General features: G+C 42.6%; 1 long non-coding RNA gene across 3 annotated transcripts; it reads left to right on the top strand.

The window, feature by feature from the left end:
* The first annotated feature begins 3,762 nt into the window (after positions 1 to 3,762).
* LOC100849762 (uncharacterized) lies at positions 3,763 to 17,694 on the top strand. 3 transcript variants are annotated; one of them, XR_239805.5, is made up of 4 exons: positions 3,763 to 11,579; positions 12,003 to 13,262; positions 15,627 to 15,762; positions 16,554 to 17,694. It is a non-coding gene; the product is annotated as an uncharacterized lncRNA (long non-coding RNA). The 3 variants fall into 3 exon arrangements; XR_009492709.1 differs by having other exon boundaries at positions 3,774 to 13,273; XR_815136.4 differs by having other exon boundaries at positions 3,777 to 13,262.
* Positions 17,695 to 17,748: the final 54 nt, after the last annotated feature.

Genomic DNA, 17,748 nt, shown 5'->3' with positions numbered 1-17,748 from the left:
GTAGTGATTTTGGAGCCCAGAAAAATAAAGTCTGACACTGTTTCCACTGTTTCCCCATCTATTTCCCATGAAGTGATGGGACCAGATGCCATGATCTTTGTTTTCTGAATGTTGAGCTTTAAGCCAACTTTTTCAGTCTCCTCTTTCACCTTCATCAAGAGGCTTTTTAGTTCCTCTTCACTTTCTGCCATAAGGGTGGTGTCATCTGCATATCTGAGGTGATTGATATTTCTCCTGGCAATCTTGATTCCAGCTTGTGCTTCTTCCAGCCCAGCATTTCTCATGATGTACTCTGCATAGAAGTTAAATAAGCAGGGTGACAATATACAGCCTTGATGTACATATAATACGTAGGTATTATAATTCTTGTAGGTATATAATTCTGTTTAAAATGCACCTGTTTATTACCCTTCATTTTGTAATTTCTGTTTTTAAAACGTCCAGATCTTCCTCTTTGCCCTCATGTTGAGTGGTGGGTAGGAGTAGTAGTCGTGCAGTGTGGGCATCCATGCCTTTTTCTACAGAGGTACCTTCTCTGATGGCAGAGTTACACAGAACTAGAGTACCTCCACAACAAGACATCGGTCTGGAAGGTGGCACAGTGATAAAGAATCCACCTGCCAATGCAGGAGGAGACACAAGAGACGCAGGTTTGATCCCTGGGTTTGGAAGATCCCCTGGAGTTGGAGATGGCAGCCCACTCCAGTATTCTTGCCTGGAAAATTCCATGGACACAGGCAGGAGCCTGGCGGGCTACAGTTCATGGAATTCCAAAGAGTTGGACATGACTGAACATGCCCACATGCAAACTTTCATTTCACACTGTTTACCAATTAGAAACATCTCTAGGAGAAACCAATACAGCTCTTAAGTGTATCCTTTCTCTGAATTTTTAAGTTTGATTGGCTCTCAGATCCAATCCATTATTTATCTATAGAGATAATCTGAAATCTGAGAGATGGAGAGTTTAAAGCCGAATTTAGACTTTCATTAGGATCACGCACAAAAGAGTATAGCTAGTATATTAATCTCTAACATTGTAGTGAATGAAGAAAGATCCTCTCCGATGTGGATAAAACCCCCCTGTAGATTTCCAGAATCCCAGCCCTGAAAAGGCTTACCCAGAAAATCTGGCAAGTGATGATGAAAATCTGTGTCCAAAACCATCATCTCTGGACATTTAAAAAATGAGTTGTTATTATCAGACAATATATTTGTTTCAGGTGTACAACATATTCAGTATTTTTTCGGCATTTTTATGCATTATGAAATGATCATGGCAGTAAGACCGGTCACCATAAAAAGCTGTTACAATATAATTGACTATATTTCCTATGGGAACATTATACCCTGTGACGTATTTACTTGTCATCACACACGAGCATCACTGGTCTAACTCGCCACCTTAGAGGAAGAACATTTAGAGAGCTCAGCTAAGGATGTGTTGTCTTTTTTTTTTTTTTGCTTCATTGTATTTTTTTCGGGATCTTAGTTCCCCAACCAGGGATTGAACCCTTTTCACAGCTGTGGAGGCACTGAGTCCTAACTACTGGACCAACAGAGAATGCCCTGTCTAAATACCGTGTCTTAAACTATTTGTAAGCAGTAAGAAAAGGACTTTGAAGTTACCCTCAACATGAATTCAGTCTTCTGGGGGAAACAATTTTCCACAACCACTTTTGAACTCCAACCTATAATCAAGTAATTGGCAGACATGGGAGGTTACTGAGTCCATCGTGAATCTAGTGAAACAATGAATCCTCTCTCTTCCAATGTGAACTCACAAAATAATCCGCATTTCTTCTGGGGAGTTCTTGTCCCCTTGAAACACATCTGTCGACTCCAGGTAAATTACCCTGTTCTCCATTCTCTTCTCCCCTACTCCCGAGAGGCCATTCCTCATTATTAAAGAATCACATAATTTCATATTTAAAGAGGACCTTCAGGATCATGTAATTCAACCAATTTTCTTTTTTTTAGTAGTCGAAGAAATTTAAGCCCAGGGAGATTAAGTGATTAATGTCTCACTGGATTAAAACCAACCTATCTAGAATTAGTTGTAGGCTCTTTTGATGGTCCTCATTCATGTTTGTCTAGGAGATGTAACTCACGAGAACTTGATCAAGTGGACCTCATTTTAACTGTGGAATTTACTATTTTTCTTTCAGAGTTTATTGGATAACACTTTGGAATCCATTGAGGCTGGGCATGATGTGAAGAGTTGAACATCATCTAGTCCCAGTACATTGTTTCAAAACCATAAGCCCCAGGTCCATAAACACAAACTGCATCTGCTTCTGTCCTGGAATGTTTTTATGTAAATCTCCAGAGTTTGATGAGGATGTTTGGTTGTGGAGGGTGCAGGGACAGGAACACAGACGCGATTACACTGAGCTGGACTGTGTGGGACAGGCTGTGGCGGCCACAGGATAGGTGCTACAAGAAGATGAGGGAATGAATTAGTGAAGCTCCATGACCAAGCTACATGCCTCCTGGAACATCTGAGAGAAGAGTGTGGTGTGGTGAAAAGACTATCGGTTTAATGGTCAAAGTCGGTTCTGTCATTTACTACCTGTGTAACCTTGGGCTTCCCAGGTGGCTCAGTGATAAAGAATCCACTTGCCAAGCAAGAGATATGGGTTTGATCCCTGGGTTGGAAAGATCCCCTGGAGAAGGAAATGGCAACCCACTCCAGTATTCTTGCCTGGGAAATCCCTTGGACAGAGGAGCCTGCCGGGCTACAGTCCATGGGGTCACAAAGAGTCGGACATGTTTTATTGACTAAACAGCAGCACCCTTGGTGAAAAGAACGTGTGTATATCAGTTTATGTATAAAATGAGAGTAATTAATACTTACCTTGTGGTTGTGTTAGATGGATAAAAGATGACATAGATAAAGTCCCTGGTATGTACAACACATGCAAAAAATGTTCACATGTAAGTACATATGATGTATGTGTGTGTGCATGGTATATTTGTATGTAAGGAGTGGGGTGAGTGTGTATGTGTGTGTATTGGATTCCAAAGGAAAAGTTGAGGTTTTCTATTAAAAAGTGTTGTTTCTTTCTTTCTTTCTTTCTTTTTTAAAGAAAACAGGTGATGCTCTCTATAACACACATTTCTGCAGTTTCTAGCAGTAGGTGAGGTATGAGTGTGAGCATCGTCATGATCTATTCCTTCTTGCTTCACTCAGACATCATGGAAACAAGCCAAAAGGGAAACTGTATGACTTCTCAGAAAAAAAGAAGTCAAACAAAAAAATTCTCAAAAAATTCTGTCAACTCATATAGTGTTTATTAAACATTTTATTTCCCCAGCACAAAATGGAGGGAAAGTAATTCCAGCCAACAGTGTTTACTGTCTATTGGGAAAATAGTATTTTATACAGCAGACAACCAGAGAACCATTCAAGGTGGTATGCAAACCATTACCAACTCGCTCTGTGTTCAGAAGAATGGTCTCAGTGTCTGGAGTTGACTTGTAAAGGCATCTTGGGGGGCTATCTAGAGTTGTATTTGAAAGTGAGCTTTGGAGACATGAGTCCTTGAACCATTACCATAGCTTTGTCCGATCACTAAATTCTAATCCTTGATCACCTAATTTTCAAAAAGAAGAAAATATTTGCTTCTCAGGTATTTTGAAGATTAAGCAGATAATACATATAGATCACTAAGCACAGACTCTGTCACATAGTTAGAAATATCAGCAAATTGGTCATATATATATATATATATATATATATATATATATATATATATTTCTTGTTAAAGGTGAATCTCAAATACTCACAAGTGTTATCAAGGGTGTGGGGAAATTGGAGCCTTCATATACTGGTTATGAGTGAGTGAAAGTTGCTCAGTCGTGTATGACTCTTTGGAACCCCATAGACTATACAGTTCATGGAATTCTCCAGGCCAGAATACTGGAGTGGGTAGCCATTCCCTTCTCAACTCACAATGCAGGGATTGAACCCAGGTCTCCTGCATTGCAGGTAGGTTCTTTACCAGCTGACCCACCAGGGAAGCCTAGAATACTGGAGTGGGTAGCCTATCCCCTCTCCAGCAGATGTTCCCGACTCAGGAATTGAACCATGGTCTCCTGCATTGCAGGCAGATTCTTTACCAGCTGAGCTACCAGGAAGCCCCATGGGGATGTAAAATAGTGCAGCCACTTTGGAAAACAGTCTGGCAGGTTTCTAAAATATTAAGCATAGAGTTACCATAGGACCAAGCTATTCCACTCCAAGAGAAATGAAAACATATATACACACAAACACATACACAAATATTCAGAACACCATTATTCTTAACAGCTTCAAATTAGAAACAAGGAAATGTCCATCAGTGATGAATGGATGAACATAATGTCGTATATCCACACAGTGAAATATTATTCAGTAACAGAAAAAAAATGAAGTACTAATACACACTAAAATATGGGTGAACCTTGAAATCCAGATGAAAGAAGCCAGGCACAAAGATCCATTTATGTGATTTATGATTCCATTTGTGTGAAATGTCCAGAACAGGTGGATCATCCACAGAAGCCAAAGTAGGTTTGTGGCTATCAGGGGACAGTGTGGATGGTGATGAAAGAAGAATTGCTAATGGATCTGAGTTTCCTTTTGAGGGTGATGAAAATACCCTGGAATTAGTGGTGGTGGTTGCCCAACATTGCAAATGTACCAAATGACTGTATGCTTTAAACTAGCGAAGTACATGGTATGTGAACGAAATCTCAATAAAGCAGTTTAAAAAAAAAAAGTGATTTTTTTTTTTTTTTACTTTTTATTTTGTATTGGGATATAGCCAACTGGGGCTTCCCAGCTGGTACTAGTGGTAAAGAACCCATCTGCCAATGCAGCAGTTGTAAGAGACATGGGTTCGATCCCTGGGTTGGGAAGATCCCTGGAGGAGGGCATGGCAACCCGCTCCAGTATTCTTGCTGGAGAATCCCACGGACAGAGGAGCCTGGCAGGCCATGGTCCATAGGGTCACAAAGAGTCGGACACAACTGAAGTGACTTAGCACAAACACACATACATATAGCTGATTAACAATGTTGTGATGGTTTCAGGTGAACAGCAAAGGGACTCAGCCGTACATATACATGTATCCGTTCTCCCCCATACTCCTCTCCCATCCAGGCTGCCACATAACATTGAGCAGAGTTAAAAGACATGAGGTAGTTGGACAAGTGGAGAGAAGCAAGCCAGCAGAGCAGAGCAGACTGGGACCTTGGGATCCAGGCAGCTGAACCGAGGATTTGAGAGAATTGTGGGAGGGGATGGGGCATCAAGGTAAGTCGGTGAAGATCATGTGTAATATTTCAGTGCTAGCTTACGATGCAATCTGAGGCCACCTTGGGGTGGTAGGAAGGGCAGAAAAAATGGAATTTTTCAGATGTATCAGAATGTAGCATGGACTGGAATGAGCAGGGGGTAAAAATCAGAGAACTCTAGAGTAGCTTCTGACAAAAGAGGAGACGTGTGTGTGTGTGTGTGTGCGCGTGCGCGCTGTGTGTGGGTCCTGGGTGCGTGTGTTAATCTGTGAGGGACCCGCGGGCGTCAGGGCCAGGCCTCCTTGTGGCTGCAGTGCGGGGTCCGGCCTCCCGGGGGCGCTATGAGCACGAGCGGATCCGCCTGGTGGGGGTCGCACCACTACGTGGCGAGAACCCCCATCCTTGCTCACAGCCCATCTTGCTTTCTGTGAAAATTGTCCTTGAGGTAGGAAGAGCCTCATTTTCCGTACAGAACAAACACAAATACGATATTTCATATCTTCTCTGCCATTTTCGCCCTTGTCTGTAATTGGAAACTCTTGCCCCCAGTCTTACCTGTAGGATTCTGTCTTCAAACGTGCGATCCTGTTTCTCCCCTTGCCAGACCCTCCCCGTCTGTCTTCTGTTTTTCTCCTTCAAATTGTCACGATCTCTGATTTTATTCGTCAGTTCTTTTGATTAGGGACGGTAACGGAGCAGGGCAGGAGCGGGGGTGGTGTTGGGGGGTGGGATTCCTCTGTTTCATTAGTTTCTGATGAAGCCCGCGCTTTGGCCAGGCTGCTTTCATAAATCCACACACTTTCCGTCTGACAGCCTCCCCTCTCCATCTTTCTTGCAGATTCAGGTTTTGTGCTCAGCGGCGTCTTAACTCACCTCCAGCCGATTCTGAACGTTGAGGTTCTCTTTGCCCTTCAGCTTGCTATTCACCATTTTCTTCTTATTCCTGGATTTTGCCCTTTTCCCTCAAGTTCACCGTCCGAGACTTTCTCTTGGGAGTCACCCTCAATGACAGCATCAAACTTGTCTCTGATGGGGATGTGGCTGCCCGCAGCCGGGCCTATTAGACAGCCTCTGCCCCTGTGCAGAGAAGAGTCCCTGTGCCGAGTTAGCATGTTCTTATCAACCTATATTGTGATCAGTGCCCCATAGAGAACTGAACTAGTATCGTCTTCAACAATTTTAATTGTCAAAGCCCCCAGCTTCTCTGGTGGCTCAGATGGTAAAGAATCTGTCTGCCAATGCAGGAGACAAGGGTTTAATTCCTGGGTCAGGAAGATCCCGTGGAGAAGGGCATGGCAACCTGCTCCAGTATTCTTGCCTGGAAAATTCCATGGACAGAGGAGCCTGGCAGACTACAGTCCATGGGGTCACAAAGAGTCCGACACAAATGAGCAACTAACACACTACCTTTGAGGGATATACCTGGATTCTGACTTTTAATTTGCTTCTGAGCCTTTGTTTTGTGAACTTTGGCCAGTCTTTCAGCTTTATCAGTGAGAATGCATTTCAGGAGTCTCACACATCCACACCTTCTAGGTGAGAAGGAAGGCAAACAGCCCTCCAGGGCTGCCTTGATCTAGTCCCAACCCCTCAAGGCTGCCTTTGCTACCCAGCATACAGGAGGATTAGCTTCCTGCTGCTGCCTTCTTCCTGACAACACAAGAAAGTTTCCAGGCCTTGCAATTTCATACTCTGGTCCCTATTGTTGGCATCAGTCTTCTGGATTGTGAAGGGCCTTTTGTTTGAGACCTTTCAGTAGAAACCAGAGCTTCTCCACTCAATGAAGCAATATACCATTTCATAGACTCCAAGATGACATCAATTTTAAGACATATTTTATGTCCCACACACAAAAAAAGAATGTAGCCACTTAAACTATGACAATCATTGATTGTAAGACCATCATGTGGAAAAAAATATACAACTTAGAATCATAAATATGTAGCACAGTGGTTGCATGTTGAGGTCAACCTGATAGGGTTTGAATCTCAGCTCTATTTAATGTCTGACCTTGGGCAAGCCACTTAACTTCTCCTTGCCTCAGGTTCCTCAACTGTTGGGGTGATCATAATAGTATCTACTTAGAAGGATAGATAAGGATTAAATAAGTGTCTATATACACAACACTTAGTAGCTGGGTATAATAAAGGCTCAGTAAGTGTCAACACCTTTTATCTGAATGCTAATAAAAAGTATGTGCCTGTGCATGCTCAGTCGCTAAGTCATGTTTGGCTCTTTGCGGTCCTATGGACTGTAGCCCACTAGGCTCATCTGTCTGTCAGGTTTTCCAGGCAAGAATACTAAAGTGGGTTACCATTTCTTCCTTCAGGGGATCTTCCCCATCCAGGGATCGAACCCAGGTCTCTTGTACCTTTTGTATTTGCAGGCAGATTCTTTACCACCGGTGGAGGCAGGAGGAGAAGGGGACAACAGAGGATGAGATGGTTGGATGGCATCAACAACCAGATGAACATGAGTTTGAGCAAGCTCCGGAAGTTAGTGATGGACAGGGAAGCCTGGCGTGCTGCAGTCCATGGGGTCACAAAAAGTCGGACACGACTGAGCAACTGAACTGACTGAATCTTTACCACTGAGCCACCTGAGAAGCCCCTTTTAAAAGTATAATCGCCATGCATCTTAGACTGCATTAACTGTTGCTGATTTATCTTGACATGCTCTATTTTGATGTTTCTCTCTCTCTCTCTCTCTCTCAATAGCCACTTACCCCTTTAAAAGTGCAAGTTGCACATTTGTTAAGGCTTAAATTGGCTAGTTTTTTTTTTTTTTTGCCTCTGTATTCTGACTGCACTAATGGTGGCCTCAATGAAGCAGAAAGCAGATATCCACAGTATCATTTTGAGGATTTGGGCAGGAAAATACGAATAAGGAAAGAAAGAAAATAGTGGGGAACCAGTGGGTTCTCTGTTTATTCACTGACAAAGAAGTGGCTATTTAAAAATGGATTTTCAAGAAGGAAAAAAGAATCAAGTCAAAATTAAAGTTAATTTTAGAAATTTTAGTCCCAATTGAAGATTGCTGATCTGCTTATTACTTTTTTTTTTTTTTGAGAGACATTTAGAATTAGAAAAATAATGGTTGCTCAGCCATTCAACTTAAAGATATTTAAGTGTTTTAGTTGGCTTATAATCTGATGGTCAAAGTTTAAAAAATTATTTTAGTGAAAAAAAGTTTAAAGCAATTTCCTCTACCTACCTTGGGCTTCCCAGGTAGCACAGTGGTAAAGAATCCTCCTGCCAATGCAAGAGACCAGAGTTAAATCCCTGGGTTGGGAAAGATCCCCTGGACAAAGCAAAGGCAATCCACTCTAGTATTCTTGCCTGGAAAATCCCAAGGACAGAGGAGACTGGCGGGCTACAGACCATGGGGTCACAAAGAGTGAGGCATGACCAAGCAGCTGAGCACCTACACAACCCACCTTGAGATTAGTGTATCTTTTTCTGTTTTTTTTTTTTTTTTTTTTTCTGGAGTGGCATTTAGAACAATTGGATTTCATGTTACAGTCATTCTGTCATTAAAACACTGAATCAGGTAATCATTTCATTTCATTTGCTTCACAGATTATCACCAAAAAGTACTCTTGTCATCAAGGCTTTGTTGATGTCTGTGGGGTTTTGTCCACATGGTACAGAGTTGACAAGCTAAATGAAAACAGGAAAGCATGCTGGGCTGAGCAAATGAGTTTGTTTGTGGTATTTGTATTGTGGTTGAAGCAGATAAATGGCTAGAGAGTAATATCGCCATCGACTGGGAATAGATCGTGTGTCACAATAGACCTCTGTGAATTCATCTTGGGGCCAGCTACTGGGGTCAGCCTCCATCTCTCTTAGGACCTTTTTCAGAAGAGAGATGTGAAGTTCCGGGCTGTTAAGTGAACTATTGTGTTTCAGTGAAGTTCAGGTATCATAGGTTTTAAGACCCACTATGGTTTTATGTTCCACCAAGAAAACAAATTCAAAATCACTGCAGATGGTGACTGCAGCCATGAAATGAAAAGACGCTTACTCCTTGGAAGGAAAGTTATGACCAACCTAGATAGCATATTCATAAGCAGAGACATTACTCTGCCAACAAAGGTCCCTCTAGTCAAGGCTATGGCTTTTCCTGTGGTCATGTATGGATGTGAGAGTTGGACGATGAAGAAGGCTGAGCACCGAAGAATTGATGCTTTTGAACTGTGGTGTTGGAGAAGACTCTTGAGAGTCCCTTGGACTGCAAGGAGATCCACTCAGTCCATTCTGAAGGAGATCAGCCCTGGGATTTCTTTGGAAGGAATGATGCTGAAGCTGAAGCTCCAGTACTTTAGCCACCTCATGCGAAGAGTTGACTCATTGGAAAAGACTCTGATGCTGGGAGGGATTAGAGGCAGGAGAAGGGGACGACAGAGAATAAGATGGCTGGATGGCATCACTGACTCAATGGACATGAGTCTGAGTGAACTCCGGGAGTTGGTGATGGACAAGGAGACCTGGCGTGCTTCGATTCATGGGGTCGCAAAGAGTTGGACACGACTGAGCGACTGAACTGAACTGAAGAAAACAAAAATTACTCCTACAACTGTAGCACCATGATTTTTTTTTTTTTATGCCTTAGAATTTTTGTTGGAAAGGTTTTTTTTTTTCAAGTTTTCTTTGATGTGAACCATTTTTTAAAGTCTTTAGTGAATTTGTTACAATACTGCTTCTGTTTTATGTCTTTTTTTTTTTGACCCCAAGGCATGTGGGATCTTAGCTGTCCAACCAGGGATTGAACCTGCATCCCATGCATGGGAAGGTGAAGTCTTAACCACTGGACCCCCAGGGAAGTCCCTGGAAAGGTTCTTGTACTTATTTTGGCATTGATTTTGCCCCTATATATCTCTTGTGCATATGTAAAAGGCAAACTAAAAATGAAATACATTGGCTGAGGAATTTACAAAACTTCATTTTCAGAATGTGATTCTTATGAATTAGTTTCCTACTTGGAGTCTGTAATCTTCATGTTTTGCTGTTCAGGCTTGTCCTCTGTGCCATCAAAAGCATTGGTGATGGAGCATTTCCCAAAAGCTTCCTCTCCTGTCTCTAGGATTCCCTTCTGAGTCACTTCACATGTTTTATGCAGGTCTAAAGGCAGTGATAACTGGCCAACTACTGGTGGCTAACGGTGATGGTAAGATGTATTTTGATTTCAGAAATATTAAAATGTGGGTAAAGATGTGTCTCTTTAAAAAGTAATTTTATTTATTTAATTTTGGCTATGCAGGGTCTTTTTTGCTGCACAGGCCTTCTCTAGTTGTGGTGAATGGCGGCTACTCTTCACAGTGGTGAGCAGGCTTCTCATTGCAGTGGCTTCTCTTATTGCTGAGCACAGGCTCTAGGGTGGCCGGGTTTCAGTAGTTCCACCTCCCAGGCTGTAGAGCACAGGTGTGGTAGCTGTGGCACACGGGCTTAGTTGCTCCGAGGTATGTGGGCTCTTCCTGGACCAGGGATCGAACACATATCTGCTGCAGGTGGAGTGTCCACCACGGAGCCACCAGGGAAGTCCCAAAATGTCTCTTTAGGTTCACGCTGAGGTCTGTCTCTCTCTTACCCTGGACACAAAGGAGGCTTTTGTCCTCTGGTTCCACAAGTTGACGTTTCACACCAAAGGGCAGGGGCAAGTGCTGGGTTGAATCGGTATTTAAATCGGTATTTATATTAATGTATCGGTATTTATCGGAGAAGTCACTGGCGACCCACTCCAGTACTCTTGCCTGGAAAATACCATGGATGGAGGAGCCTGGTAGGTTGCAGTCCATGGGGTCGCTAAGAGTCAGACACGACTGAGCGACTTCACTTTCACTTTTCACTTTCATGCATTGGAGAAGGAAATGGCAACCCACTCCAGTGTTCTTGCCTGGAGAATCCCAGGGACAGGGGAGCCTGGTGGGCTTCCGACTGTGGGGTCGCACAGAGTCGGACACGACTGATGCGACTTAGCAGCAGCAGCAGCATCAGTATTTATCTGTATTTATATTAATCGGTATTTTCAGCTCCTCACCTCTCACTCAACAGCTCAGATCTCCTGTGTTCCCTTTCAAACCTCTGATGAAGGCAACTGGGTGAACCTTTGGGGGAAAAGAAAAATCAAAACCCAGTACAGAACTTGTTCTGGATCTGTTCCCTTTCAACACTCCTTGGTGATGTCAGCGGAAGTTCTCTGGGGCACATCATTCTGTAAACATGGGCATCTCCAAGGGATGAAGATTCTGTTGCTCCATTCTGTGCAAGGCGGTTGGCTAAGAAAATTGTGACGTTTTCCAGGTACAGTTGACAGTTGCTCTAAGGAAAGCACTGTTCTGAGTCTTTTGGGGATATGCTTTCATTGGCCTTCGTAACCTACTGCTTATAGCTAAATGGCGCTGAGAAGGCCACATCTGTTGGGAAGGAAGAGTCTCGTGTCTGTGGGTTTTAGGGAACAATCTGCATCACTGTAATCTTAACACATAATTCGATCTGCCTGGAGAGATGAGCTCTTTGCCTAACACCCAGCTGGACAGATTGCACTCAGGAAGGTCACCCAAGATGCTCGCTGTTTGTGCATGAAAATGCGTCAGTCTGTCTTTTCCATTTTGCCATTTCCCGTTTTCTTTGAGCACCGGAGTTTGTTTATTCAATTGTTTTATATTTGGGCAGCTGGGGACTGAGATATTTCTTTTCTGTTTGTTTCTCCAACTCTTTTTACAGTTTAACAAGTCAAATACAAAACTCAGGGGACTTCATAAGCCTCATGATGGAGCTGTGAATAGCATCCCATTATTGATTGGAAATACTGCATTGGAATGCCGCGGAAGAGCCCCAAACCAAAACTTTTCAGATGCCTGAAGCTGTGAGCTTTCCAATTAGGCTGAAAGTTTCCCTTGATAACCAGTAGTGCTGAAGCTTTTAATATTGTTTTGGCCTATCAGTTCTTAGCACAATTTTCTAGTTATGAAGGCCAGCGGATCACTCGGCGTCAGCGAGATAGCTCATCCATCCCACTTGCACGCTTTCTGATCAAATATGCTATCTGAAAAAAAAGGAATCTTCAGCTTCACGTAAATCGATCGTAATTGGGAGCAGTTCGTCTTTCCTTCTTCAATGCTATCTCCTTCTGTGCAGCCTATTTTGCATCCAGAGATACATTTGAAAGTCGAAATCCCTTGAAGCTAAATATTCTAAACTGACAGAAGAATTTCTAGTGGCACACCAGCCTGGAGCCATGTTTTTATGAGGACATCACTTTCTATTTCTAAGCTTCAGTGTGCATTCTTGCTTCCTTATTGCTGGGAGCCATGCCACATCAACTTGCCTCCTTTTCAGCTTTTAATGTTTTTTTAATGGAGTCCAGTTTTCCGCCTAAGTTATGGCTAGCCTTCTGACAAACCATCAGACACCTAAGCAACCAGAATGGAGGTGTCCAGATGTGACATGGTGTGGGGGTAAACTTGCATGCCATTGAATAAAACCATATTCTAAGAATTCCTTTATACCTGGCCTCTGAATGTGCCATGAAGGCTAAAAGGGGCTTAAGAAAAACATTTTAAAAATTAATATGTGACCTGAAGTCTTTTCTTGTAAGCCACTAGCGAAGGCAATCATTTCTCAATCTGACTGGCGTGGTGAGTGTGTTGCCTGAACAGTGAAATAGCAGCACAGCTGAATTTTTTTTTTTTTTTTTCAAGTTTAAAATTGCTCGCGGAGCTCTGAGGTTAGTTATCTAATGAAATAAAAGCAAGCGTGCTTTGCATGTACCTGGTTGTTTAGAAGAACTTAAATAATTGTAAAGTACAAAATGATGAATCATTGCAGATGCAAATTCATCAAGGACAGTGGTATTTCTGTGATAAAGGAAGAAGTCTATGTTCTTGAAAGTCAGTAATCTATACAGCTTGGAAGACATCCGCAGAACATTTGGTAATTAAATATGCCCTCAACTGAGAAATAATGCCTGGAGTTGTCCTGCTGGTAAGTAAAAGGTATGCCTTTATGCCTGGGTTTTACGATTTCTGCTTGGAATCTTGTAGGTGTTCCGGTTGTGAGGGTACACAATCTACAGAATAATATGAGTAAATGTTCTGACTAAGAGACGGGGTTCATCTTATCTTTTTAGATTCACAACAGCTGAGTCTTTCTTGGGATTCGGATTTCAGCTCAATGTTTTCCCCTCCCCCAGGAAACCTTCCCATCCTTGTGAGCCCACTCTGTGTCATCATTTTCCTTTACTTTTATTGTTGTTTGAAATGATTGTCTTCATTTGGTGGCTGATTTGTTGATGCCTCTGCCTGGTAGAAAATCAACTCATTGAGAGTGGGATGTTGTTAACTGTCTCCTTTACCACTTTACCCTAGCTCCTAGAAGCAGTGACTGGTACATTGGAGGTTTTCAATAAATAATGAATGAATGCATGTATGAAAGCAGAATTCTGACTGCAATATAACTCCAAAAAGAGTTATAGAACATTGGATGGCCCATGAGCTGGGTGTAAGATACGGCCATTTATGACATCTGAAATGTAGTCTAATGAGGTCAGGAATTTTCTTTTTTCCTTTTTTTTTCCCCACACCACATGGCTTGCAGAATCTTAGTTCTCAGACTAGGGACTGAACCTGGGTCACTACAGTGAAAGCGCTGAGTCTTAACCACTGGACTACCAGGGAATTCTTAGGAATTTTCTTTATGCTTGAAAAAAATCAGGCATGGCATCTGATATTTTAAGCGATTGGAGGTGGGTTAATGCAGAAGTGTTGGGGAGATGAGCTGGTGTTACATTCATTCCAGGGCTGTTATAGGGAATGTGCAGGGAGGGGGTTCTCTCAGAGTGCCCACTGACTGGGTGTCCCAGGAATAAGACCTGCAATACCAAATTACTGTGATTGACAGGGACCATCCTTTCCAGTGTCAGAATTCCTTGAACAAAGTTTGAAATTCCTTGAACAAAGCATTTTTCCTTGGACAAAGGATAGGAAAGTATTTTAGCAATTGATTAATACTTTGGGTACTTTCTGTTAATACATCTTGCAGTCTTTTACATTGGTAAAAACTGTTGTTGCCAAAAAAGCAGTTTGGCTGATGGAATCTGATATTCATTAGAAAGATTAGTAACTTAAAGAAAAGTACTTCTTTGAATTTGATGTATTTTACAGGAAGGGGCCTAGTTTGATGTTGCCCAGCTTAACTTTTCATACAAATTGCCCTTGAGGAGTGTTTTTTAATCTGATGCATTTTTATCCCTATCTTCTGAAGTGGCATTAAAAAAAAAAAAAAAATAGGAGGCTAGAGTAACATGGAAAGCAGCTTTTATTCACTCCAAGGACAACTAACGCACATACAACCAAGGGCAGAATTAGTCTCTAGGTGCATATATTAGCCTAAGGGTGTCATGGGTGTCTGTGTCTTACTCAGGAAACTCTTTAAAAAATAATTACCTTGTGATTAGTATCTGATGCCAGTGGTATATTTTCACTTGAAAAGTCTGAGGTCTTTATTTCCTTGAGACAATGAATGAACTTCTTTTCACCTTGTTCTTGGCTGTGTTTCTTCCTTGATCTTAATATAGACACACAAGCCTTCCTGGTGGCTTTCCTGGTGGCTCAGATGTAAAGAATCTGCCTGCAATGTAGGAGACCTGGGTTCAACCCCTGGGTCAGGCAGATCTCCTGGAGAAGGAAATGGCCACCCATTCCAGTATTCTTGGAGCTTTCCTGGTGGCTCAGGCAGTAAAGAATCTGCAATACAGGAGACACAGGTTCAATCCCTGGGTCAGGAAGATCCCTTGGAGAAGGGAATGGCTACCCACTCCAGTATTCTTGCCTGGAGAGTTCCATGGACAGAGAAGCCTGATGGGGTATAGTCCATAGGGTCTCAAAAAGTAGCACACAACTAAGCAACTAACACTCGCACTTTCACACACCAAGGCACCCTTGTTGGCCTGCTGCCCCTGCCAATGGTAGATTTCCCAGTAACAATTTCTCTTCATACTGTAATTGCAGTCTGGTTAAATCACAAATACTTACTAATGCCTTTTTTTATATTTAAGATATATATTCTATACCAGGTGGGGTATAATCAGAACAACAGAATTATCGTTTTCTTATGGATTCTATCGAATGCTTCTGTTGGGTCCAGCTACCAGCGGAAGCCATCAGAAGGATGAGTTTACAAGTTTGACTAAATGTGGGGAACAGAGACACAATAGTGCTTGCTCTTCCTGGTTAAAACTCATTGATAACATTTTGTTCATGTTCAAAGACTCTTCAAAAATGAGTTTGGGAGCAATTCAGGGTCCAGCCTTTAATCATCAACCACTGCCTGACTCTTTCATCACTTCAGGGGTTTCAAGAGGACAGTGGATGGTATGTGGATGATGGCAATGACTGGATTGTGAACCACATATGGAAAAGCCATAATCCATGGCTTTGATGTCAAGAAGCCACAGCCCACCAATCCAATGATGTCAGCATGATGGGTGAGGAATTGTCAGGCTATTGTTATTGGCTTTTCAAAAATAAGGAGCTAGTGATGGGGGTTTCCTGGTGGCTCAGTGGTAAAGAATCTGCCAGCCAATGCAGGAGACAGGTCCAGATCCCTGGTCTGGGAGAATCTCATATGCTTCAGAGAAGCTTCACAGCTATTGTGCCTGTGCTCTAGAGCCCCTGAGCCCAACTACTGAAGCCTGCGTGCCCTGGAGGCAGTGCTGTGCAACAAGAGAAGCCACTGCAATGAGAAACCCACACACCACAACTAGAGAGTAACCCCAGCTCTCCGCAACTGGAGAAAAGCCCTCTCAGCGATGAAGACCCAGCACAGCCAAACATAAATAAACAAAATTGTTTTTCAAAAAGGAACTAATGAACTTCTTCTAGGGAGGGACATATATGTGAACGAGCTCTTTTGGGAAAAAAACAAAAAAACAAAAAACCTAATGTAAAAGGCCCACTGTTGGACTTATTTGAAGTATTTTGCACTTAAAAAATGTGGGGTTTTTTGGTCACACAGTATGTGGGATCATAGTTCCCTGACCAGGAATCAGACCTGCACCCCCTGCATTGGAAGCATGGAGTCTCAACCACTGGACCACAAAGGAAGTCCCCTTATTTGAAGTATTTTGTTCATGTTTTCTAAAATAGAGATGTGCAGGAAGAAAGGGCATGTCTGTGAAGATGATGACATCAGTAGTTGGGGTTCTTGGAGGATAGGGAATGGCCTTCTAGAATTTGTCATTAAAGTGTTTCATTATGTTTTTTTTTTTTTTCCCAGAAAAAAAGGATGAGAGAAGAAGAACCTGGAACAAGGGAGAAGGGAGGAAGAAGGATGGAGATCAGGAACATGGCCAACTTGTGTTCTCACTTGTAATTAGGGAGTAAAGGCTTGCCTTCATAAGCTTGCATGTCATATTTAACTGGTGCCTTCCTATAACATCTTGACTTAATAAAGAGGCTAGCAAAAGGAAAAGAGAAGAAAAATGAAAGAAAAAAATCCGCAGCAGGACAATAAAAAGTTTCCTCTTCACACCCACCGCCGTGGGGGTTTTTCCTTTGTGCCTCAGGGCTTATCCCACTGAAACGCATCAATTTTTGCTTTTATGCTGGAAATGCCCAAAAAACATTTGAAGCTTCCCAGCCACCCCTTGAGGGTGAGAACGTTTCACAATGTGTCTCCAGGGAAGGCTAGGGGGCCAGCGTCGGGTAGAGAGGAGGCTTTCTCCCCTTCACAGGGGAACAAAGGACAGAACCTCAGAGTTCTTGACCCAATGTGTGACCTCGGGCCCAAGGCAAAACATTTTATCTCTGGGTCCTAGTGACATAAGCTCTCTGGGCTCTGTGATTGTGCTCTAGGATGTGACCAAAAACCTTTGATGGAATTACTGCCTCCTCTCTCTCTCTGCCTGGCCATTTATTATTCTGTATATTTTCGAGAGCTGTGGGAAACTTTCATAACCAAAGCCTAAGCCAGGCGAAAACTTGTTCTATTTGGAATTTGTAATGAAGTCAAAACATGGCCTGGATTTTCTGAAAGGCTCCTTTGGCTGCCTGCGACAGCCCCAGGGCACAATCAGACAGGGATGGAGCAGGCCTGGGAGCAGATTTCGTTACCAAGAATAGGACACAACAATATTTGCCTCCAAAACACCACGGCTGCTATTTACCTTCTCAGCTGGAAGAAGTGAGAGATAAATGCAGATTTCATATAAAGTGCAAATACCAATTCCTTGATTTCTAATTTGGGGGATTTTCCCCCCTCTCTAAGCTTCCTCTAAACAAAAGGTTAGGGAGAGTTTTTAGCATATTTGATTTCCTGACCTAAGGGAAGAAATTCTTTATTTCAGAACTTTTGACCCCCAAAGAGCTCTTACTTTTGCTTGAAAGCCTGAATAAAAATGGTTAGACGTGTAAAGCGATTGTGGGTTTTGCTAGTGCTTTCTTTTGTGCACTATGCCTGTTGGGGTGTTGGT

Source organism: Bos taurus, chromosome 24 (assembly GCF_002263795.3).
Source record: "Bos taurus isolate L1 Dominette 01449 registration number 42190680 breed Hereford chromosome 24, ARS-UCD2.0, whole genome shotgun sequence".
Lineage (NCBI taxonomy): Eukaryota > Metazoa > Chordata > Mammalia > Artiodactyla > Bovidae > Bos > Bos taurus.
The sequence above is the reverse complement of the archived record's forward strand: the minus strand, read 5'-3'. Positions and strand labels throughout refer to the sequence as shown.